This window comes from Balaenoptera borealis, assembly GCF_965194805.1.
Source record: "Balaenoptera borealis genome assembly, contig: HAP1_SCAFFOLD_1041, whole genome shotgun sequence".
In the NCBI taxonomy this organism is placed as follows: domain Eukaryota; kingdom Metazoa; phylum Chordata; class Mammalia; order Artiodactyla; family Balaenopteridae; genus Balaenoptera; species Balaenoptera borealis.
This window is the reverse complement of record NW_028123170.1, coordinates 134,263-159,696: the sequence shown is the minus strand read 5'-3', so window position 1 is coordinate 159,696 and position 25,434 is coordinate 134,263.

Here is a 25,434-nt window from a genome sequence, read left to right as displayed (position 1 = left end):
AATACCAAATGAGGCCCAAGTGTGTCAACCTGTTTCCCACAGAAACCAAAAAGTCTACATGCATCTCTTTTCTCCTGTGCCCTTTCACCTTACCTGCTCCCAATTCTCCCCCAACGTCCTCCTCTTTCTCTAATTATTCTCCTCTTCATTTTGCTTGGCCTTGCCCCCAAGCATGCAAGACAGAGAGTCCTAGAGGTCCAAGATTCTAGAGTGGCTGTTTGCAAGGCGGAGGAGATTACAGTAACTGCCACACTGTATATACTTCTGTGCAAAGAAAAAGGGACAGTGTTCAGAATGTCTCTCACATATAACAAGAGCTGGAGATGGCAGGATACCTGTGTGGCCCAAGGAACTAGAGCTAGCAAATTATGGGCCAAACAATTGCAACCAAAGGCTGGAAGAGGAAAGGTCTGCAACCAGCTCTGTCTCCTAGCTCTCTGGTATTTGCTGCCAACGGGCAGAGTCTATTTCGTGAAGCATCAAGCACTGAAAAGAAGACTCCTGCTGCTGGAAGGTGACAGGAAGTAACGTCCAATGCAAGATCAAGGCTTGTCCTCGAAGCAATGCCCATAATGGAAGAAAAAAAAAAAAGAGAAAGCGGAAGAGAAATGTTAAGTCGCAAGTCCAACCTGGCCCCCAGCCTAGCCCAGCCCAAGGAAGGTAGGAGTCAAGGAGAAGAAACTAAAAGAGAAGAGCCTTGGACCACAACATTCTCCACAAGGTACACTCAACAAACTTCACCCTACTCTTGAACCAAGTTACAAAAAGAGCTTCTTAATCCCTACTTTGGCTCCTTAAAAGCTGCTATCAGTTCACTCATTAGACACATATGATTTCAGAACAACTGTAATAGTTCAAACTAGATGGCTCTTTCCTTCCTAAGGATTATTAATTAAAGAAGATCTATATAGCTCTAAGTATATGATACATAAAATAGAATACTCTGTAGAATATAAGTAACTCTTAGTTCAGTGTATTAATGAACGTCTGTAAGAAATGTGGCAATGATTTCCCTAATGGAAGAGCCTGGGGGAGGTAAATCTGTCTTCTAGGATTTCCTCCCCAGAGCTCAGAAACTCAGGTGTTGTTTTAGCTCTCCTACACTCTCTTCACCCAAGCCCGCCTTCCTGTTGGGGATCGGACCTCCCTATTGGCTCTCTCATACCTTTCAACTGCCTGCTTTGTGACATCACTCTCCTACCAAACCTACTACCACTTGGTAGAGTCTTGGGGTTTCCGTGGAGCTGTTTGGACCAGTAACCAGTGACCTCTGTACTGGACACGTGCGCCGTTCAGCTGCAGCCACTCGGACATCCTCTAGTGTTGTCTCCTCATCCCTGGTACCTGCAGTGGATGCTTCCTCTTCTCTGACCATGTCAGGTAAGAAAAGAAACTTTGGAAAGTTTTGCGTTCGATTTCTTTTGCCCCTAAATTGAGTAGGAGATTCAAAATAGCATGGAATAATGAGGGAAAGTATTGAACTACACGTCTGGAGACCTAATTTCACTTTTGACTTTGACGTTTACTATCTGTGTGACTTTGGACAAATCACTGGCTGTCTCACAAAGCCTGTTGCTTTCCTTAACTGTTACGTTAGGATACCACGTTGGGTTGATCACTCTGATCCCCTTCTTTTCCAGTATTGAGCCTTAAAGGGTACCCATGTAGAAAACGAAATCAGACACTTCTCAAGAGTGTTTCAACAGAAACATAGAAAAGTCAGGGGACATAGAAAACTAGCAATATATACCAAGATGTTTCATCTCTAATGGTCTCCCTCCACTAGGATTTCGACTAGTTGAAAAGAGAGAATAGGGAGAGAGGATGGAGAGTACTGGGCTCTACAGGGAGGCACAGAGTCGAGCGTAAGGAAGTTTAGGATGGTTTTCATTAGCACAGGCCAACAGGCACCAAGAGATGGGAGAAAATGTAAGAATGAAGAGGGAAAGCATAGAGGAGCTCTCAAGAAAAACGGAGTTTGCAATGGAATGCTGATGGGAACCAAAGATTTTCAATTAAAGCAGAAACAGCACAGAGGGAAACCTGCTCAGAGCAGGGCAAAACCAAGTTGATGGTAGCAAACCCTTACATTAACAGACTAAGAAGGAAAGTAAGGCCAGAACAGGGGATCACCAGGAAAGGCAGCTTATCAGAAAAGTCATACTCCGTTTTCTTTCTTTTATTGCCTCTCTGAATACAGTTGGCCACTTGACAGTTTTGAATATAAACATTTTAGAAATACGTTTTAGAAATGATGCCTCCTATAAACAAGCAACCACAGTGGTTATCTAGGGGGCTGCTTTTCAGTGTTTTATTCTTTCTAATTTTTAAACTAGGTAGACATTTCACCAATTCAACATTTTAAGTGATATCTTCTAAATTGAATCAGAAGGACTATTTTCCTTGGTGTGATATGTAGGTTCTAAGGCAAGGCTGCTTTTCATTTTTACAGTTATTTCCTTCCTAACACAGAGAGCACATTGATCAACAGCCATCGTTCGCTTGTAGATCTTAGCTACCGAAGAAGAAGAAGAAGAAGAAGAAAAAGTCAAGCCCCACATCTCTAATTCCCCCCACTTAGGGAATTCCCTGGCGGTCCAGTGCTTAGGACTCGGTGCTTTCACGGCCAGGGCCACGCGGCGCGGCCAAAGAAACAAAACAAACAAACATCCACATTTATCGAAAACCATATTGTGGAGTCCTGTGGATTTTCTTACATTTGAAAATCTTTTTTAATTGGATTCTAGGCATGATGGTTTTTTGAGGTTTTGGGATGCCATCTTCTTGGATGCTGAAGATGATTCTAATCTAAGTTCTAGGATAAATCCAAAAACCTTCCTGATACATTTTAAGCTTCCTTTCTGCTTATTATATAAGCTATATTCATTGAAATATATATTTCTCCTAGGCTTAATACCTCTTACTTGCTGGGTAAAAATATGAAGGAGCACAATAATGAAACTCTTTTACACTTATTATTTTGCTGTCTGCTTCGTACCGGTTTTCATTGAAATACTTGTCTATATGTGTTGTGGCTACCTATACATGCACATTTATTGCATTCTGTTGCTTGTTATGCATTTTTTACTGACATACCTTCTCTGTCTGTATGCATTGGCTAGGAATTCATTCACCTCTATCACCTCCATCGTGTCTTCTGGTTAATAGTATTCACTAAAATAGAGTGGGCAAAATTCACTTTCATAATATTGCATGGATAGTACAGAATGCCATTTGTTAGTAAATTCATTAGGCTTCGATACTTGCCACATACCCCAGTTTTCATTAATATCTATGGATTTCTTTTTCGTTAACGTAATATGCTTGTCATGATTTTTCTTTGTCTTTCTAGAACTTATTGTATCTTCCTCCATATAAATCATACGCAATAGATCAGCTTATTCATCTATTAATTATTACTGCTATTATTATTGGTGGCGGTGTTATAACCACTTTACAGGTGAGGAATCTGAAGTAATCAGATAACTCTTCCCTTTCCAAAAGCACTTAAGAAATCCACTTTCGGGTAATCATTTTGAGGTAGGATGAGAAACCAGGCTTGAAGAGGGCAAAAATGACTCTTTCAATTCACCAGTTGGACTGAGCTGTACGTCACCTCTAGGTAATAGCGTGGGAACTGCACAAGCAAAGGGAGACACTGAAGACGACAATGGTAACAGCCGTACTGTTTTCTAATGGACAAAAAAAATGCCTATATTATAAGTTCTATTTCTCCTGCTTTCTGGCAGTATCATGCTCAGAGTGGAGTCCTGGCAAGGAAGTCAGGATACTTAGGTTCTGAAACCTGGTAATGATACTAACATAATGAGAGAACTTGAACAAGTCAACCCGACCTCTCTGAGCCTCAGTTTCCTTACTCACGAAATGAGACTGAGAACATCGAAGTTCTCTAAGGGCCTCCTAGTTCTAAAATGCTTCCAGTCTAGGAAATAGCATAGAAGTCAATACGAGTGCAGGCTGAAGGGAAAGACAGGGCAGGGAGAAGGTTGCTTCCAGCCTAGAGAACAATCTCTGAACCACACCACTTGGCTCTTCTGCCCGTCTGTGCCCAAGATGGGAGCACAGGCAGTTAATAGAGAAGAGTGGAAAACTGCTCAGTCCTTACAGCCATCATTAACTGTCTGATTTTGGGTTTCTCAGGAAGTAGTGATAGTAGAGGTGTCCTGATAGCAAGAACCTTCAGATGATGCCGTTCCTCAAACGTAGTGAGAATTTCTCAACCTCCCTGAGTTTTTCATGACCCTCTTGTTCTTACAGAAAATTTCCAACATCCATCTCTACTTGGAACTCTAAATTCTCTGCAGCATTCTCCTCCTGTGGTGAGCAATGCAACTTCCCTAACACGAAGTGTCTGCAACTTCTCCAGAGTCTCTGCCCCTGCCGTCAGTTCGGCATCGGCTACTGGTACCCCTTTCCAGACACTCATGGGTAGTGCCTACCTTTACCAACATTCTAGCACGACTATGTTATCTGGAGTTACTGACCACAGCCAGATCTCCACTTCAGCTGCTTCCTATCCAGGTGTTCTTGAGTGGGACATCACAGCAAGCACTGAAAAGAATTCTTCTTCACTCGGAGACTTTACTCTGGCACTCACTGACCGCCACACAGCTGCCTCCTCCATGTTTCTGGCAGCCCAGTATGATAAAACTTCAGACGCCAAGAACATGGTCCCTCTACATCCATCGCTTTCTGCCAGCCTTGCTCAGGGAACACCATCTCAGATTCCAAATCAGGGGCAGAGCCGCCTGCCACTTCCCTGCCAGGAAGGAAGCCAGGTATATTACTATAACCAAGGCACACTGGGGTCTTTACTGTATGGAGAACTTGGCTCCTGCCCGCAATCCTACGGCTCGGCGTCATACACAGGAAGTCGGGCCTCTGGGCAACCAGAAATGGGAATGGGACTGAAGGAGATTCAGCCCACAAATATCCGACCACCAGCTTCCACCTCTGCAGTCTGCCACCCTGTGTCTGCTCAACGCATCACAGAAACAAGTTTTCAAGGTGAGTATAACAAACGCCAGAGAAAGTTGAAGAATGAGGTCGGCACTCAAAAATGGGGTCAAATCGACAGCTGGGAAGGGGTGTACAGGCAGGTAGAATTTAGATCCTGAGCCTTTAATAACCACTACCTTCGCTCAGTGCCCTCTGTTTTTAGACTCTCTATGAGAACACCTAGGGCTTCCCTGGTGGCGCCGTGGTTAAGAATCCGCCTGCCAATGCAATGCGGGGGACACGGGTTCGAGCCCTGGTCTGCGAAGATCCCACATGCCGTGCAGCAACTAAGCGCATGTGCCACAACGACGGAGCCTGCATTCTAGAGCCCGTGAGCCTCAACTACCGAAGCCCACGTGCCTACATCCCATGCTCCGCAACAAGAGAAGCCACCGCGATGAGAAGCCCGCACACCGCAACCGAGAGTAGCCCCCGCTAGCCGCCAACTAGAGAAAGCCCGTGCACAGCAATGAGAGACCCAGTGCAGCCAAAAAAATAAATACGTAGAATAAATAAGTTCAAACAGTAAATAAATACATAAACATAAATTACAAAAAAAAGAACACCTAATGCAGGTGGGAAGGTGGGAGGGCCACTGTAGAGGTCATCTATGCTACATGTACAAGAACGCCGAGAGCACACCAATCGGTACCACACTTTTCACTGCTGTAGCCGATCGTTCCCCCTGTACTGCCACACTGTAGCACTCCCTTCCCTCATCTACTGCTATAGTCTCTTCGGAAGGTGTTTCAGAACTCTTGTTATGTGAGTGCCAGTTGAACTGTCCTCACTTCCTTCATTTATACCAGGATTGAAGACCTTGTGGTCCGAGATCCTGTCCAGAGAGCAAGCAGGCTAAGACTCTGTCTTTGTTGATGTATTTCATCAGCAAGGGCTCTACCCCCTCTCCTAGTTCATGGTGTGACGTGTTCTTGGCCTCTCGGGAAAGTGGGGAGAATGGAAAGGACCCTATATGAGAATGCTAGGCTTTGTAAAACATTTCAGGTTTTTAAAAATAAGACTCATTTTGTATTGGACTTATAACAGTCCTATGAAATACAAAGCGAGCCGAGAATCAGCGACAGGAAAGGCTCACCAGTAAGAATTACAACAGTCACCGCTTACCTCGTAGCATAGGGCACTGTCCATGATCCTTAAGAAGAGTTAGTAGAAATGCCTTGCCCATCTTGCCCCTGAACCCCTTGAAAGGTACACGACTGCTGTGTTGGTGTTTAGGGGGAGCATCTCACTTACCAGGGACTGACTTCTCCCTTGATCCCTTTGTAGGGATGGAGACCTCCCCCCTGGTGATGAAAAATTCCCTGGGATTGCAACCTCCAAGCCAGACGTTTTGTGTGACACAAAGTCAAGAACTCCCCAAGTCCTGCAGTAGCAGAAACAGCCACATACTTGAGAGTAACCCACCATCTGAACTTGGGGACATTTCAGTGACAGCTCCAGTCCAGAGTGCCAGGCGTCTCCTGGCCCTGCCTCCAGCTCCAAGCCAGGGACAAATAGAGAGTAAGCACGTGGATGATATCAAAACCAAGCTTTCAAAGCCTCTGGATGCCTACCAGATCCCAACAGAGAACCAAGATCCTCCACTACTCCCTTTAGGAATCCCTGATATTCACCAGCCGCTGGCCTGCACCGATCCCCTCAGCCAAGAGGAGCAGCCTGGTTCTGAAAATGCTGATCTGGGAGAGAACAGCCGGAGTCGTCAGGACCTAGGGACACTTGAAAATGGGATTGAACCTAGCAGTGGTCTTGCAGACATTACTACACTGGCGGAGGATATTCACCTTCCCCAGCTCTTTAATCCTTTGAAAGATCTTGATCAATCCCAAGGTCCCAACGTGATCAAAGCTAAAGACACCAGAGCCATTAAGGTGAATCAGGTGCAGGAAAAGCCAAGTGTCATAAAGGTTCCCTCTGATCAACCCAGGAAGAACAAACAGAAAGCCTCTGAGCCTATCAGTGGCGCTCCCAAGGCCAAAATCCAGCCAAAGAATCCAGAGTGCCCGTTAGGGGGAGAAGTGGTTACATGCCACGCTGCAGTCAGTGACAGGGCTCCTGTGAACACGGCCAAGCACTCTCAAGGCAAACCTCAGAAAGCTGCATCCAGAAAGATCAGCAAAACTAAGAGCCACGGGCAGGAAAAGACCAAAAGGACCAGAGGGAGAAACAAGGCTGAGGAGAACAAGCAGTCAGGGAACAAAGTCAAGGCAGAAGAGAAGCCAGCAATCCCCCACACGAAGCGAAAGGAACACCAAACTGAGCTTCTCCAACAGAGCTTTCAAAAGCCTCGAACCTCCCTTGGCGTGCGCATGCTGGAGTCTGTGAAGGTTCTTCATGCGCTGGGGAAGAAGAATGAGACGAAAACTGGGCTCTCTTCCTGTCGGCTCTTGGGAAAGTCAAGCAACCCCAAAGACCCCCAGCCACCCCCAGCTATCCAGCCATGGCGGCATACCCCACGTGAGGGGAAGGGTCCTGAGAAAACGCAAGTCCAAGCCCAGAAACCAGACAGCAGTGCTGAAACAGAGTGTCCGTCTCCAGCCCAGTATGAGCGGCCTCCTCCTGGGAAGGTCAAGTTGATACCTCTGCCTTTTTCTGCCTGGGACAAGCCTCAAGCTCGACCCGCTCCTCGGAGGCCACAGTCTCTGGCCTCACATCGGCCTGCTGGGGCTTACCGTGCCCAGCCTGGTTCTACTGACTCAGCTCAACCTGCTGCAGCCAATTCATCCCAGCCAGCTCCTGCCTCTTTGCCAGGCCCCGCCAAACCAGCTCAGCCAACTGTGACCAACCCAACCCAACCGGCTTGGACCAACCATACCCAGCCTCGTGTCCCTCAGTCTGCTGCTCCTAGGCCTGCACCCTCCAAAACTTCATCTGGCGCTCCTCTCCAGCGGGAGCCTGTTCCCCCTGCTGTGAATAAGCGCCAGTCCCCACCCAAGCTCCAAACCCAATTTCTACTCCAAGACTTCAGCAAGCAACGAGTTCCATGGAGGGAACCCAACGTGCCTGAGCCAGTCATGTCAAAGCCCATCGAACAAGAGCAGAGGCCAGAGCGAGAGGCCATGAAGAGGCGGGCTCAACAACAACGGGAGAATGCTGCCAGATACACCTCTTCGGGCAAGCTGCAATTTTTCACCGAGAGGGAAAACGAAATGGAAATTGCCGACTACTACGGATACGTCAAGTGAGAGCTGCTAGGATTCTTGGTGCCACCTTGGCTACCAGCTGTTCTTCCATACACAGGTAAGACAGGTATAGAACTGAATAAGTAAATGGAATACAATTAATAGACGAGTAACAAACCTTTCGAATTTTCAGATGCTGCTAACTGGGGCGTGAGAAAGGAAGGACTGAAAGTTGGATGGGAGAATGAAGGAAAGGGGTAAAAACTGAGCAAAGAGGAAGGAACTTGGCCCAGGGCTAGGAAGGCCAAAAGAGACGTATGGATTTAGGAAAGGAAGCAGGAGCGAGGATGAAATGGCAGAAGTAAAAAGCAGGGTCAGAGGTCTGGGTTGAAAGAACACAATTGGAGTAGAGTTGAAGGTGACAGAAGATGAGTCTAGGTTTACTAGGAGAAATAGAAAAAGTCTCTCGGGGACGCTGGCCTTAAGTCTCACAACCACCAGATAGGTATTTCAGAAAACAAGAGGTTCAGGACACATCTCTGAAAGGTCTGAGTTGCCTTATTCAGGTGTGACTGTAGTGGGGGAATAGGGAAATCTACCAGAGAAGTGGCTAGGGCTCAGAGTTATCCTAGGGGCAGCTGACGACAGGGGCAGAGCCAAGGGAACTGCTGGATCAGGAGGCCCACGAACAAAGCAGGGGCATAGCCGCCTGTCACTTCCCTGCCAGGAAGGAAGCCAGGTATATTACTATAACCAAGGCACACTGGGGTCTTTACTGTATGGAGAACTTGGCTCCTGCCCGCAATCCTACGGCTCGGCGTCACACACAGGAAGTAGGGCCTCTGGGCAACCAGAAATGGGAATGGGACTGAAGGAGATTCAGCCCACAAATATCCGACCACCAGCTTCCACCTCTGCAATCTGCCACCCTGTGTCTGCTCAACGCATCACAGAAACAAGTTTTCAAGGTGAGTATACAGACGGCAGAGAAAAGTTGAACAATGAGGTCAGCATTCAAAAATGGGGTCAAATCGACAGCTGGGAAGGGGTGTAGAGACAGGTAGAATTTAGATCCTGAGCCTTTAATAACCACTACCTTCTCTCAGTGCTCTCTGTTTTTAGACTCTATATGAGAACACCTAGGGCTTCCCTGGTGGCGCCTGCCAATGCAGGGGACACGGGTTCGAGCCCTGGTCTGCGAAGATCCCACATGCCGTGCAGCAACTAAGCGCATGTGCCACAACGACGGAGCCTGCATTCTAGAGCCCGTGAGCCTCAACTACCGAAGCCCACGTGCCTACAGCCCATGCTCCGCAACAAGAGAAGCCACCGCGATGAGATGCCCGCACACCGCAACCGAGAGTAGCCCCCGCTAGCCGCCAACTAGAGAAAGCCCGTGCACAGCAATGAGAGACCCAGTGCAGCCAAAAAAATAAATACGTAGAATAAATAAGTTCAAACAGTAAATAAATACATAAACATAAATTACAAAAAAAAAGAACACCTAATGCAGGTGGGAAGGTGGGAGGGCCACTGTAGAGGTCATCTATGCTACATGTACAAGAACCCCGAGAGCACACCAATCGGTACCACACTTTTCACTGCTGTAGCCGATCATTCCCCCTGTACTGCCACACTGTAGCACTCCCTTCCCTCATCTACTGCTATAGTCTCTTTGGAAGGTGTTTCCGAACTCTTGTTATCAGAGTGCCAGTTGAACTGTCCTCACTTCCTTCATTTATACCAGGATTGAAGACCTTGTGGTCCGAGATCCTGTCCAGAGAGCAAGCAGGCTAAGGCTCTGTCTTTGTTGATGTATTTCATCAGAAAGGGCTCTACCCCCTCTCCTAGTTCATGGTGTGAAGTGTTCTTGGCCTCTCGGGAAAGTGGGGAGAATGGAAAGGACCCTATATGAGAATGCTAGGCTCTGTAAAACATTTCAGGTTTTTAAAAATAAGACTCATTTTGTATTGGACTGACAACAGTCCTATGAAATACAAAGAAGGCCGAGAATCAGTGACAGGAAAGGATCACCAGTAAGAACTACAGCAGTCACCGCTTACCTCGTAGCATAGGGCACTGTCCGTGATCCTTAAGAAGAGTTAGTAGAAATGCCTTGCCCATCTTGCCCCTGAACCCCTTGAAAGGTACACGACTGCTGTGTTGGTGTTTAGGGGGAGCATCTCACTTACCAGGGACTGACTTCTCCCTTGATTCCTCTGTAGTGATGGAGACTTCCCCGCTGATGAAAAATTCCCTGGGATTGCAACCTCCAAGCCAGACAGCTTTCCTATGGAATGACAGAGAACTTGTCAAGGTGAAACACCAGTCTGCGGGAGAAAGGGAAGAAGAGAATGATGGAAATCGTTTCTGGGAAACTATTTTTACATTATGTGTTGTTTGTTCCCGGTAAATAAACTGAAATCTTCTTAACAGTACAACAAAATCTAAACCACTAAAGCCAACAATACAGGAGTATAACGTTCGACAAAAATTTCTTTGGCTGCGCAGCATGTGGGATCTTAGCTCCCCAACCAGGGATTGAACCCACGCCTGCTGCATTGGAAGCGCAGAGTCTTCACCACGGGACCACCGGGGAAGTCCCAGGACTATCACTTTTAAAGGAGAAGGTACAAACCCCTCGGTTCTATGAACTGGAGATTTTTAGTAAGAAGTCAATATATTTGTTGTTAGGCACATTTTATGTTAGGCTGTCTCCCTGCACAGGATGCAGGCGCCTTGAGAATGGAAGTCATATCCCTCTATAGTACGTCCCTCTTCTTTCTGCTTTGCAGTTTGCTGCTCCACTTGTTCAACCCCACCTAGTAATAACCTATACTTCCCTTGTTCCTGTTTTCCCATCTGGAAAACAGACAAAAGGCAACCAAACAACGCAAAGGTCTCAACAAATAAGGGATATCCAAAACCAGAGATGGCCAGAACTTCTGTACCCCTGATGAAATAGTCCTCATACAAAACCTGATAATCAAATTCCTTAATGCTAGGAATCACAGTGAAAAATAGTATCTGAACTGACTTCTGTCAGATGAGTGAGAACTAAGGTTAATTCAGTGTATCTGAAGCATAGAAAGTGAGGGCAAAAGTGGCACAAGATGGGGCTAGAGAAGCAGAGAGGATTCTAGACCACGCAGAGTCTTAAAGGCCAACAGTGTGTTTTCTATTCTCAAAACAATGTTTGTGAGCGATGTTTATGAGCAACGTTCCAACTTGCTTTGAAGGTTTCTTGTGTGAAGAGTGGATTGGAAGGAAACAAGATATATGGACACTAGTTAGGACCTAATCGCAACAGACAGGCAAGTTCAGTATTAGGAAGTTGAGGAAGAGCTGGCTGACAGATTCCAAAGAAATTCAGGAGATGAACTGAAGCGGGCTTAATGGGGTAGGAGATGGAGGAAAGGAAGGTCTTAGGGAATTCAAGGGTTTACTGCACACATGAGCAAAGTCTCAAAATTAATCATTTGAACGTACAGAGGCGGATCTCCCAAATGACACCGGTTAGGAAGCAACGGTACGCCCTTTAGAATTCCTAGAGACAACACAAATCAACTGTTTCGATGGAAAATTCGGCGGGACTCTTGATTTCCATGGGAATACAGAGAAAAGAGACACTGATCTGGCTTGCAGGTATATTTAGGAAGTTGTTAGCCGGACATCACCTACTAGTATCATGTAAGTAGGCCGTCCGAAGTAGGAAGCTTAGGGGAAAAACCTGGAGGAAAACTTAAAAGCTTAAGCCACACCTCTACACTACACCACCTTTCACAATTTCTTCTCAGATAAGCATCATCCCCATCAGTGAAGAAACTCGTACCTCATAATAGGAAAAACAGGCCTAAAGATTCAATGTGTGTCTTGGGAGGTCCCATCTATGCGATATCTTCCTGGGACCAGAAAAGGCCCCAGGAAGATCCATCTCTGCACCCCTGAAAGCTTACCACCAAGGAAAATGACTAGGTCCATAGATTTCCTCCCTCAAACCAGCTTACCTCACACATAGATCATTAGCAACTCCGCCCTTACTCACATTATCACAGTCACAAGAGTGGTTAGGGAGAAAAGCACTAACCAGGGGAACTAAAACAGAGGCAATCCAGGCCAAGCTGGGCTGGTGGCAGATATCTGCTCCTTACGCTCGGGTGCATAATGCGACTCACCACAGTGCCTTTTTCACAGACCCTTTTGAACGTTTCTCCACAGAATCCAACAGCTCAAGTTAGTTCATGACGCTTCAAGGTCAACAATCGTCAAGAGAAAAACATGCAATATGTCTTACAATGTTGGATTCCTTACAAACAGGACAAGGAGATAACCATGTAGACAAAACCAGAGCATTTGAAAACATCTGTATTCTACAAACACACCAGTGAATGCTATAAATAAGGTACTATGACATAAAACAAAATGAAAACTAGATGTGAGACTGTTCTCTTCAGTGTACAGACTTCATGGCAGTTGCTGCACACTATCTAGCTACTTAGATCTTTAACTCTCTGTTCTGTTAATACCAAATGAGGCCCAAGTGTGTCAACCTGTTTCCCACAGAAACCAAAAAGTCTACATGCATCTCTTTTCTCCTGTGCCCTTTCACCTTACCTGCTCCCAATTCTCCCCCAACGTCCTCCTCTTTCTCTAATTATTCTCCTCTTCATTTTGCTTGGCCTTGCCCCCAAGCATGCAAGACAGAGAGTCCTAGAGGTCCAAGATTCTAGAGTGGCTGTTTGCAAGGCGGAGGAGATTACAGTAACTGCCACACTGTATATACTTCTGTGCAAAGAAAAAGGGACAGTGTTCAGAATGTCTCTCACATATAACAAGAGCTGGAGATGGCAGGATACCTGTGTGGCCCAAGGAACTAGAGCTAGCAAATTATGGGCCAAACAATTGCAACCAAAGGCTGGAAGAGGAAAGGTCTGCAACCAGCTCTGTCTCCTAGCTCTCTGGTATTTGCTGCCAACGGGCAGAGTCTATTTCGTGAAGCATCAAGCACTGAAAAGAAGACTCCTGCTGCTGGAAGGTGACAGGAAGTAACGTCCAATGCAAGATCAAGGCTTGTCCTCGAAGCAATGCCCATAATGGAAGAAAAAAAAAAAAGAGAAAGCGGAAGAGAAATGTTAAGTCGCAAGTCCAACCTGGCCCCCAGCCTAGCCCAGCCCAAGGAAGGTAGGAGTCAAGGAGAAGAAACTAAAAGAGAAGAGCCTTGGACCACAACATTCTCCACAAGGTACACTCAACAAACTTCACCCTACTCTTGAACCAAGTTACAAAAAGAGCTTCTTAATCCCTACTTTGGCTCCTTAAAAGCTGCTATCAGTTCACTCATTAGACACATATGATTTCAGAACAACTGTAATAGTTCAAACTAGATGGCTCTTTCCTTCCTAAGGATTATTAATTAAAGAAGATCTATATAGCTCTAAGTATATGATACATAAAATAGAATACTCTGTAGAATATAAGTAACTCTTAGTTCAGTGTATTAATGAACGTCTGTAAGAAATGTGGCAATGATTTCCCTAATGGAAGAGCCTGGGGGAGGTAAATCTGTCTTCTAGGATTTCCTCCCCAGAGCTCAGAAACTCAGGTGTTGTTTTAGCTCTCCTACACTCTCTTCACCCAAGCCCGCCTTCCTGTTGGGGATCGGACCTCCCTATTGGCTCTCTCATACCTTTCAACTGCCTGCTTTGTGACATCACTCTCCTACCAAACCTACTACCACTTGGTAGAGTCTTGGGGTTTCCGTGGAGCTGTTTGGACCAGTAACCAGTGACCTCTGTACTGGACACGTGCGCCGTTCAGCTGCAGCCACTCGGACATCCTCTAGTGTTGTCTCCTCATCCCTGGTACCTGCAGTGGATGCTTCCTCTTCTCTGACCATGTCAGGTAAGAAAAGAAACTTTGGAAAGTTTTGCGTTCGATTTCTTTTGCCCCTAAATTGAGTAGGAGATTCAAAATAGCATGGAATAATGAGGGAAAGTATTGAACTACACGTCTGGAGACCTAATTTCACTTTTGACTTTGACGTTTACTATCTGTGTGACTTTGGACAAATCACTGGCTGTCTCACAAAGCCTGTTGCTTTCCTTAACTGTTACGTTAGGATACCACGTTGGGTTGATCACTCTGATCCCCTTCTTTTCCAGTATTGAGCCTTAAAGGGTACCCATGTAGAAAACGAAATCAGACACTTCTCAAGAGTGTTTCAACAGAAACATAGAAAAGTCAGGGGACATAGAAAACTAGCAATATATACCAAGATGTTTCATCTCTAATGGTCTCCCTCCACTAGGATTTCGACTAGTTGAAAAGAGAGAATAGGGAGAGAGGATGGAGAGTACTGGGCTCTACAGGGAGGCACAGAGTCGAGCGTAAGGAAGTTTAGGATGGTTTTCATTAGCACAGGCCAACAGGCACCAAGAGATGGGAGAAAATGTAAGAATGAAGAGGGAAAGCATAGAGGAGCTCTCAAGAAAAACGGAGTTTGCAATGGAATGCTGATGGGAACCAAAGATTTTCAATTAAAGCAGAAACAGCACAGAGGGAAACCTGCTCAGAGCAGGGCAAAACCAAGTTGATGGTAGCAAACCCTTACATTAACAGACTAAGAAGGAAAGTAAGGCCAGAACAGGGGATCACCAGGAAAGGCAGCTTATCAGAAAAGTCATACTCCGTTTTCTTTCTTTTATTGCCTCTCTGAATACAGTTGGCCACTTGACAGTTTTGAATATAAACATTTTAGAAATACGTTTTAGAAATGATGCCTCCTATAAACAAGCAACCACAGTGGTTATCTAGGGGGCTGCTTTTCAGTGTTTTATTCTTTCTAATTTTTAAACTAGGTAGACATTTCACCAATTCAACATTTTAAGTGATATCTTCTAAATTGAATCAGAAGGACTATTTTCCTTGGTGTGATATGTAGGTTCTAAGGCAAGGCTGCTTTTCATTTTTACAGTTATTTCCTTCCTAACACAGAGAGCACATTGATCAACAGCCATCGTTCGCTTGTAGATCTTAGCTACCGAAGAAGAAGAAGAAGAAGAAGAAAAAGTCAAGCCCCACATCTCTAATTCCCCCCACTTAGGGAATTCCCTGGCGGTCCAGTGCTTAGGACTCGGTGCTTTCACGGCCAGGGCCACGCGGCGCGGCCAAAGAAACAAAACAAACAAACATCCACATTTATCGAAAACCATATTGTGGAGTCCTGTGGATTTTCTTACATTTGAAAATCTTTTTTAATTGGATTCTAGGCATGATGGTTTTTTGAGGTTTTGGGATGCCATCTTCTTGGATGCTGAAGATGATTCTAATCTAAGTTCTAGGATAAATCCAAAAACCTTCCTGATACATTTTAAGCTTCCTTTCTGCTTATTATATAAGCTATATTCATTGAAATATATATTTCTCCTAGGCTTAATACCTCTTACTTGCTGGGTAAAAATATGAAGGAGCACAATAATGAAACTCTTTTACACTTATTATTTTGCTGTCTGCTTCGTACCGGTTTTCATTGAAATACTTGTCTATATGTGTTGTGGCTACCTATACATGCACATTTATTGCATTCTGTTGCTTGTTATGCATTTTTTACTGACATACCTTCTCTGTCTGTATGCATTGGCTAGGAATTCATTCACCTCTATCACCTCCATCGTGTCTTCTGGTTAATAGTATTCACTAAAATAGAGTGGGCAAAATTCACTTTCATAATATTGCATGGATGGTACAGAATGCCATTTGTTAGTAAATTCATTAGGCTTCGATACTTGCCACATACCCCAGTTTTCATTAATATCTATGGATTTCTTTTTCGTTAACGTAATATGCTTGTCATGATTTTTCTTTGTCTTTCTAGAACTTATTGTATCTTCCTCCATATAAATCATACGCAATAGATCAGCTTATTCATCTATTAATTATTACTGCTATTATTATTGGTGGCGGTGTTATAACCACTTTACAGGTGAGGAATCTGAAGTAATCAGATAACTCTTCCCTTTCCAAAAGCACTTAAGAAATCCACTTTCGGGTAATCATTTTGAGGTAGGATGAGAAACCAGGCTTGAAGAGGGCAAAAATGACTCTTTCAATTCACCAGTTGGACTGAGCTGTACGTCACCTCTAGGTAATAGCGTGGGAACTGCACAAGCAAAGGGAGACACTGAAGACGACAATGGTAACAGCCGTACTGTTTTCTAATGGACAAAAAAAATGCCTATATTATAAGTTCTATTTCTCCTGCTTTCTGGCAGTATCATGCTCAGAGTGGAGTCCTGGCAAGGAAGTCAGGATACTTAGGTTCTGAAACCTGGTAATGATACTAACATAATGAGAGAACTTGAACAAGTCAACCCGACCTCTCTGAGCCTCAGTTTCCTTACTCACGAAATGAGACTGAGAACATCGAAGTTCTCTAAGGGCCTCCTAGTTCTAAAATGCTTCCAGTCTAGGAAATAGCATAGAAGTCAATACGAGTGCAGGCTGAAGGGAAAGACAGGGCAGGGAGAAGGTTGCTTCCAGCCTAGAGAACAATCTCTGAACCACACCACTTGGCTCTTCTGCCCGTCTGTGCCCAAGATGGGAGCACAGGCAGTTAATAGAGAAGAGTGGAAAACTGCTCAGTCCTTACAGCCATCATTAACTGTCTGATTTTGGGTTTCTCAGGAAGTAGTGATAGTAGAGGTGTCCTGATAGCAAGAACCTTCAGATGATGCCGTTCCTCAAACGTAGTGAGAATTTCTCAACCTCCCTGAGTTTTTCATGACCCTCTTGTTCTTACAGAAAATTTCCAACATCCATCTCTACTTGGAACTCTAAATTCTCTGCAGCATTCTCCTCCTGTGGTGAGCAATGCAACTTCCCTAACACGAAGTGTCTGCAACTTCTCCAGAGTCTCTGCCCCTGCCGTCAGTTCGGCATCGGCTACCGGTACCCCTTTCCAGACACTCATGGGTAGTGCCTACCTTTACCAACATTCTAGCACGACTATGTTATCTGGAGTTACTGACCACAGCCAGATCTCCACTTCAGCTGCTTCCTATCCAGGTGTTCTTGAGTGGGACATCACAGCAAGCACTGAAAAGAATTCTTCTTCACTCGGAGACTTTACTCTGGCACTCACTGACCGCCACACAGCTGCCTCCTCCATGTTTCTGGCAGCCCAGTATGATAAAACTTCAGACGCCAAGAACATGGTCCCTCTACATCCATCGCTTTCTGCCAGCCTTGCTCAGGGAACACCATCTCAGATTCCAAATCAGGGGCAGAGCCGCCTGTCACTTCCCTGCCAGGACGGAAGCCAGGTATATTACTATAACCAAGGCACACTGGGGTCTTTACTGTATGGAGAACTTGGCTCCTGCCCGCAATCCTACGGCTCGGCGTCATACACAGGAAGTCGGGCCTCTGGGCAACCAGAAATGGGAATGGGACTGAAGGAGATTCAGCCCACAAATATCCGACCACCAGCTTCCACCTCTGCAGTCTGCCACCCTGTGTCTGCTCAACGCATCACAGAAACAAGTTTTCAAGGTGAGTATAACAAACGCCAGAGAAAGTTGAAGAATGAGGTCGGCATTCAAAAATGGGGTCAAATCGACAGCTGGGAAGGGGTGTAGAGGCAGGTAGAATTTAGATCCTGAGCCTTTAATAACCACTACCTTCGCTCAGTGCCCTCTGTTTTTAGACTCTCTATGAGAACACCTAGGGCTTCCCTGGTGGCGCCGTGGTTAAGAATCCGCCTGCCAATGCAATGCGGGGGACACGGGTTCGAGCCCTGGTCTGCGAAGATCCCACATGCCGTGCAGCAACTAAGCGCATGTGCCACAACGACGGAGCCTGCATTCTAGAGCCCGTGAGCCTCAACTACCGAAGCCCACGTGCCTACAGCCCATGCTCCGCAACAAGAGAAGCCACCGCGATGAGAAGCCCGCACACCGCAACCGAGAGTAGCCCCCGCTAGCCGCCAACTAGAGAAAGCCCGTGCACAGCAATGAGAGACCCAGTGCAGCCAAAAAAATAAATACGTAGAATAAATAAGTTCAAACAGTAAATAAATACATAAACATAAATTACAAAAAAAAGAACACCTAATGCAGGTGGGAAGGTGGGAGGGCCACTGTAGAGGTCATCTATGCTACATGTACAAGAACGCCGAGAGCACACCAATCGGTACCACACTTTTCACTGCTGTAGCCGATCGTTCCCCCTGTACTGCCACACTGTAGCACTCCCTTCCCTCATCTACTGCTATAGTCTCTTCGGAAGGTGTTTCAGAACTCTTGTTATGTGAGTGCCAGTTGAACTGTCCTCACTTCCTTCATTTATACCAGGATTGAAGACCTTGTGGTCCGAGATCCTGTCCAGAGAGCAAGCAGGCTAAGACTCTGTCTTTGTTGATGTATTTCATCAGCAAGGGCTCTACCCCCTCTCCTAGTTCATGGTGTGACGTGTTCTTGGCCTCTCGGGAAAGTGGGGAGAATGGAAAGGACCCTATATGAGAATGCTAGGCTTTGTAAAACATTTCAGGTTTTTAAAAATAAGACTCATTTTGTATTGGACTTATAACAGTCCTATGAAATACAAAGCGAGCCGAGAATCAGCGACAGGAAAGGCTCACCAGTAAGAATTACAACAGTCACCGCTTACCTCGTAGCATAGGGCACTGTCCATGATCCTTAAGAAGAGTTAGTAGAAATGCCTTGCCCATCTTGCCCCTGAACCCCTTGAAAGGTACACGACTGCTGTGTTGGTGTTTAGGGGGAGCATCTCACTTACCAGGGACTGACTTCTCCCTTGATCCCTTTGTAGGGATGGAGACCTCCCCCCTGGTGATGAAAAATTCCCTGGGATTGCAACCTCCAAGCCAGACGTTTTGTGTGACACAAAGTCAAGAACTCCCCAAGTCCTGCAGTAGCAGAAACAGCCACATACTTGAGAGTAACCCACCATCTGAACTTGGGGACATTTCAGTGACAGCTCCAGTCCAGAGTGCCAGGCGTCTCCTGGCCCTGCCTCCAGCTCCAAGCCAGGGACAAATAGAGAGTAAGCACGTGGATGATATCAAAACCAAGCTTTCAAAGCCTCTGGATGCCTACCAGATCCCAACAGAGAACCAAGATCCTCCACTACTCCCTTTAGGAATCCCTGATATTCACCAGCCGCTGGCCTGCACCGATCCCCTCAGCCAAGAGGAGCAGCCTGGTTCTGAAAATGCTGATCTGGGAGAGAACAGCCGGAGTCGTCAGGACCTAGGGACACTTGAAAATGGGATTGAACCTAGCAGTGGTCTTGCAGACATTACTACACTGGCGGAGGATATTCACCTTCCCCAGCTCTTTAATCCTTTGAAAGATCTTGATCAATCCCAAGGTCCCAACGTGATCAAAGCTAAAGACACCAGAGCCATTAAGGTGAATCAGGTGCAGGAAAAGCCAAGTGTCATAAAGGTTCCCTCTGATCAACCCAGGAAGAACAAACAGAAAGCCTCTGAGCCTATCAGTGGCGCTCCCAAGGCCAAAATCCAGCCAAAGAATCCAGAGTGCCCGTTAGGGGGAGAAGTGGTTACATGCCACGCTGCAGTCAGTGACAGGGCTCCTGTGAACACGGCCAAGCACTCTCAAGGCAAACCTCAGAAAGCTGCATCCAGAAAGATCAGCAAAACTAAGAGCCACGGGCAGGAAAAGACCAAAAGGACCAGAGGGAGAAACAAGGCTGAGGAGAACAAGCAGTCAGGGAACAAAGTCAAGGCAGAAGAGAAGCCAGCAATCCCCCACACGAAGCGAAAGGAACACCAAACTGAGCTTCTCCAACAGAGCTTTCAAAAGCCTCGAACCTCCCTTGGCGTGCGCATGCTGGAGTCTGTGAAGGTTCTTCATGCGCTGGGGAAGAAGAATGAGACGAAAACTGGGCGCTCTTCCTGTCGGCTCTTGGGAAAGTCAAGCAACCCCAAAGACCCCCAGCCACCCCCAGCTATCCAGCCATGGCGGCATACCCCACGTGAGGGGAAGGGTCCTGAGAAAACGCAAGTCCAAGCCCAGAAACCAGACAGCAGTGCTGAAACAGAGTGTCCGTCTCCAGCCCAGTATGAGCGGCCTCCTCCTGGGAAGGTCAAGTTGATACCTCTGCCTTTTTCTGCCTGGGACAAGCCTCAAGCTCGACCCGCTCCTCGGAGGCCACAGTCTCTGGCCTCACATCGGCCTGCTGGGGCTTACCGTGCCCAGCCTGGTTCTACTGACTCAGCTCAACCTGCTGCAGCCAATTCATCCCAGCCAGCTCCTGCCTCTTTGCCAGGCCCCGCCAAACCAGCTCAGCCAACTGTGACCAACCCAACCCAACCGGCTTGGACCAACCATACCCAGCCTCGTGTCCCTCAGTCTGCTGCTCCTAGGCCTGCACCCTCCAAAACTTCATCTGGCGCTCCTCTCCAGCGGGAGCCTGTTCCCCCTGCTGTGAATAAGTGCCAGTCCCCACCCAAGCTCCAAACCCAATTTCTACTCCAAGACTTCAGCAAGCAACGAGTTCCATGGAGGGAACCCAACGTGCCTGAGCCAGTCATGTCAAAGCCCATCGAACAAGAGCAGAGGCCAGAGCGAGAGGCCATGAAGAGGCGGGCTCAACAACAACGGGAGAATGCTGCCAGATACACCTCTTCGGGCAAGCTGCAATTTTTCACCGAGAGGGAAAACGAAATGGAAATTGCCGACTACTACGGATACGTCAAGTGAGAGCTGCTAGGATTCTTGGTGCCACCTTGGCTACCAGCTGTTCTTCCATACACAGGTAAGACAGGTATAGAACTGAATAAGTAAATGGAATACAATTAATAGACGAGTAACAAACCTTTCGAATTTTCAGATGCTGCTAACTGGGGCGTGAGAAAGGAAGGACTGAAAGTTGGATGGGAGAATGAAGGAAAGGGGTAAAAACTGAGCAAAGAGGAAGGAACTTGGCCCAGGGCTAGGAAGGCCAAAAGAGACGTATGGATTTAGGAAAGGAAGCAGGAGCGAGGATGAAATGGCAGAAGTAAAAAGCAGGGTCAGAGGTCTGGGTTGAAAGAACACAATTGGAGTAGAGTTGAAGGTGACAGAAGATGAGTCTAGGTTTACTAGGAGAAATAGAAAAAGTCTCTCGGGGACGCTGGCCTTAAGTCTCACAACCACCAGATAGGTATTTCAGAAAACAAGAGGTTCAGGACACATCTCTGAAAGGTCTGAGTTGCCTTATTCAGGTGTGACTGTAGTGGGGGAATAGGGAAATCTACCAGAGAAGTGGCTAGGGCTCAGAGTTATCCTAGGGGCAGCTGACGACAGGGGCAGAGCCAAGGGAACTGCTGGATCAGGAGGCCCACGAACAAAGCAGGGGCATAGCCGCCTGTCACTTCCCTGCCAGGAAGGAAGCCAGGTATATTACTATAACCAAGGCACACTGGGGTCTTTACTGTATGGAGAACTTGGCTCCTGCCCGCAATCCTACGGCTCGGCGTCACACACAGGAAGTAGGGCCTCTGGGCAACCAGAAATGGGAATGGGACTGAAGGAGATTCAGCCCACAAATATCCGACCACCAGCTTCCACCTCTGCAGTCTGCCACCCTGTGTCTGCTCAACGCATCACAGAAACAAGTTTTCAAGGTGAGTATACAGACGGCAGAGAAAAGTTGAACAATGAGGTCAGCATTCAAAAATGGGGTCAAATCGACAGCTGGGAAGGGGTGTAGAGACAGGTAGAATTTAGATCCTGAGCCTTTAATAACCACTACCTTCTCTCAGTGCTCTCTGTTTTTAGACTCTATATGAGAACACCTAGGGCTTCCCTGGTGGCGCCTGCCAATGCAGGGGACACGGGTTCGAGCCCTGGTCTGCGAAGATCCCACATGCCGTGCAGCAACTAAGCGCATGTGCCACAACGACGGAGCCTGCATTCTAGAGCCCGTGAGCCTCAACTACCGAAGCCCACGTGCCTACAGCCCATGCTCCGCAACAAGAGAAGCCACCGCGATGAGATGCCCGCACACCGCAACCGAGAGTAGCCCCCGCTAGCCGCCAACTAGAGAAAGCCCGTGCACAGCAATGAGAGACCCAGTGCAGCCAAAAAAATAAATACGTAGAATAAATAAGTTCAAACAGTAAATAAATACATAAACATAAATTACAAAAAAAAAGAACACCTAATGCAGGTGGGAAGGTGGGAGGGCCACTGTAGAGGTCATCTATGCTACATGTACAAGAACCCCGAGAGCACACCAATCGGTACCACACTTTTCACTGCTGTAGCCGATCATTCCCCCTGTACTGCCACACTGTAGCACTCCCTTCCCTCATCTACTGCTATAGTCTCTTTGGAAGGTGTTTCCGAACTCTTGTTATCAGAGTGCCAGTTGAACTGTCCTCACTTCCTTCATTTATACCAGGATTGAAGACCTTGTGGTCCGAGATCCTGTCCAGAGAGCAAGCAGGCTAAGGCTCTGTCTTTGTTGATGTATTTCATCAGAAAGGGCTCTACCCCCTCTCCTAGTTCATGGTGTGAAGTGTTCTTGGCCTCTCGGGAAAGTGGGGAGAATGGAAAGGACCCTATATGAGAATGCTAGGCTCTGTAAAACATTTCAGGTTTTTAAAAATAAGACTCATTTTGTATTGGACTGACAACAGTCCTATGAAATACAAAGAAGGCCGAGAATCAGTGACAGGAAAGGATCACCAGTAAGAACTACAGCAGTCACCGCTTACCTCGTAGCATAGGGCACTGTCCGTGATCCTTAAGAAGAGTTAGTAGAAATGCCTTGCCCATCTTGCCCCTGAACCCCTTGAAAGGTACACGACTGCTGTGTTGGTGTTTAGGGGGAGCATCTCACTTACCAGGGACTGACTTCTCCCTTGATTCCTCTGTAGTGATGGAGACTTCCCCGCTGATGAAAAATTCCCTGGGATTGCAACCTCCAAGCCAGACAGCTTTCCTATGGAATGACAGAGAACTTGTCAAGGTGAAACACCAGTCTGCGGGAGAAAGGGAAGAAGAGAATGATGGAAATCGTTTCTGGGAAACTATTTTTACATTATGTGTTGTTTGTTCCCGGTAAATAAACTGAAATCTTCTTAACAGTACAACAAAATCTAAACCACTAAAGCCAACAATACAGGAGTATAACGTTCGACAAAAATTTCTTTGGCTGCGCAGCATGTGGGATCTTAGCTCCCCAACCAGGGATTGAACCCACGCCTGCTGCATTGGAAGCGCAGAGTCTTCACCACGGGACCACCGGGGAAGTCCCAGGACTATCACTTTTAAAGGAGAAGGTACAAACCCCTCGGTTCTATGAACTGGAGATTTTTAGTAAGAAGTCAATATATTTGTTGTTAGGCACATTTTATGTTAGGCTGTCTCCCTGCACAGGATGCAGGCGCCTTGAGAATGGAAGTCATATCCCTCTATAGTACGTCCCTCTTCTTTCTGCTTTGCAGTTTGCTGCTCCACTTGTTCAACCCCACCTAGTAATAACCTATACTTCCCTTGTTCCTGTTTTCCCATCTGGAAAACAGACAAAAGGCAACCAAACAACGCAAAGGTCTCAACAAATAAGGGATATATCCAAAACCAGAGATGGCCAGAACTTCTGTACCCCTGATGAAATAGTCCTCATACAAAACCTGATAATCAAATTCCTTAATGCTAGGAATCACAGTGAAAAATAGTATCTGAACTGACTTCTGTCAGATGAGTGAGAACTAAGGTTAATTCAGTGTATCTGAAGCATAGAAAGTGAGGGCAAAAGTGGCACAAGATGGGGCTAGAGAAGCAGAGAGGATTCTAGACCACGCAGAGTCTTAAAGGCCAACAGTGTGTTTTCTATTCTCAAAACAATGTTTGTGAGCGATGTTTATGAGCAACGTTCCAACTTGCTTTGAAGGTTTCTTGTGTGAAGAGTGGATTGGAAGGAAACAAGATATATGGACACTAGTTAGGACCTAATCGCAACAGACAGGCAAGTTCAGTATTAGGAAGTTGAGGAAGAGCTGGCTGACAGATTCCAAAGAAATTCAGGAGATGAACTGAAGCGGGCTTAATGGGGTAGGAGATGGAGGAAAGGAAGGTCTTAGGGAATTCAAGGGTTTACTGCACACATGAGCAAAGTCTCAAAATTAATCATTTGAACGTACAGAGGCGGATCTCCCAAATGACACCGGTTAGGAAGCAACGGTACGCCCTTTAGAATTCCTAGAGACAACACAAATCAACTGTTTCGATGGAAAATTCGGCGGGACTCTTGATTTCCATGGGAATACAGAGAAAAGAGACACTGATCTGGCTTGCAGGTATATTTAGGAAGTTGTTAGCCGGACATCACCTACTAGTATCATGTAAGTAGGCCGTCCGAAGTAGGAAGCTTAGGGGAAAAACCTGGAGGAAAACTTAAAAGCTTAAGCCACACCTCTACACTACACCACCTTTCACAATTTCTTCTCAGATAAGCATCATCCCCATCAGTGAAGAAACTCGTACCTCATAATAGGAAAAACAGGCCTAAAGATTCAATGTGTGTCTTGGGAGGTCCCATCTATGCGATATCTTCCTGGGACCAGAAAAGGCCCCAGGAAGATCCATCTCTGCACCCCTGAAAGCTTACCACCAAGGAAAATGACTAGGTCCATAGATTTCCTCCCTCAAACCAGCTTACCTCACACATAGATCATTAGCAACTCCGCCCTTACTCACATTATCACAGTCACAAGAGTGGTTAGGGAGAAAAGCACTAACCAGGGGAACTAAAACAGAGGCAATCCAGGCCAAGCTGGGCTGGTGGCAGATATCTGCTCCTTACGCTCGGGTGCATAATGCGACTCACCACAGTGCCTTTTTCACAGACCCTTTTGAACGTTTCTCCACAGAATCCAACAGCTCAAGTTAGTTCATGACGCTTCAAGGTCAACAATCGTCAAGAGAAAAACATGCAATATGTCTTACAATGTTGGATTCCTTACAAACAGGACAAGGAGATAACCATGTAGACAAAACCAGAGCATTTGAAAACATCTGTATTCTACAAACACACCAGTGAATGCTATAAATAAGGTACTATGACATAAAACAAAATGAAAACTAGATGTGAGACTGTTCTCTTCAGTGTACAGACTTCATGGCAGTTGCTGCACACTATCTAGCTACTTAGATCTTTAACTCTCTGTTCTGTTAATACCAAATGAGGCCCAAGTGTGTCAACCTGTTTCCCACAGAAACCAAAAAGTCTACATGCATCTCTTTTC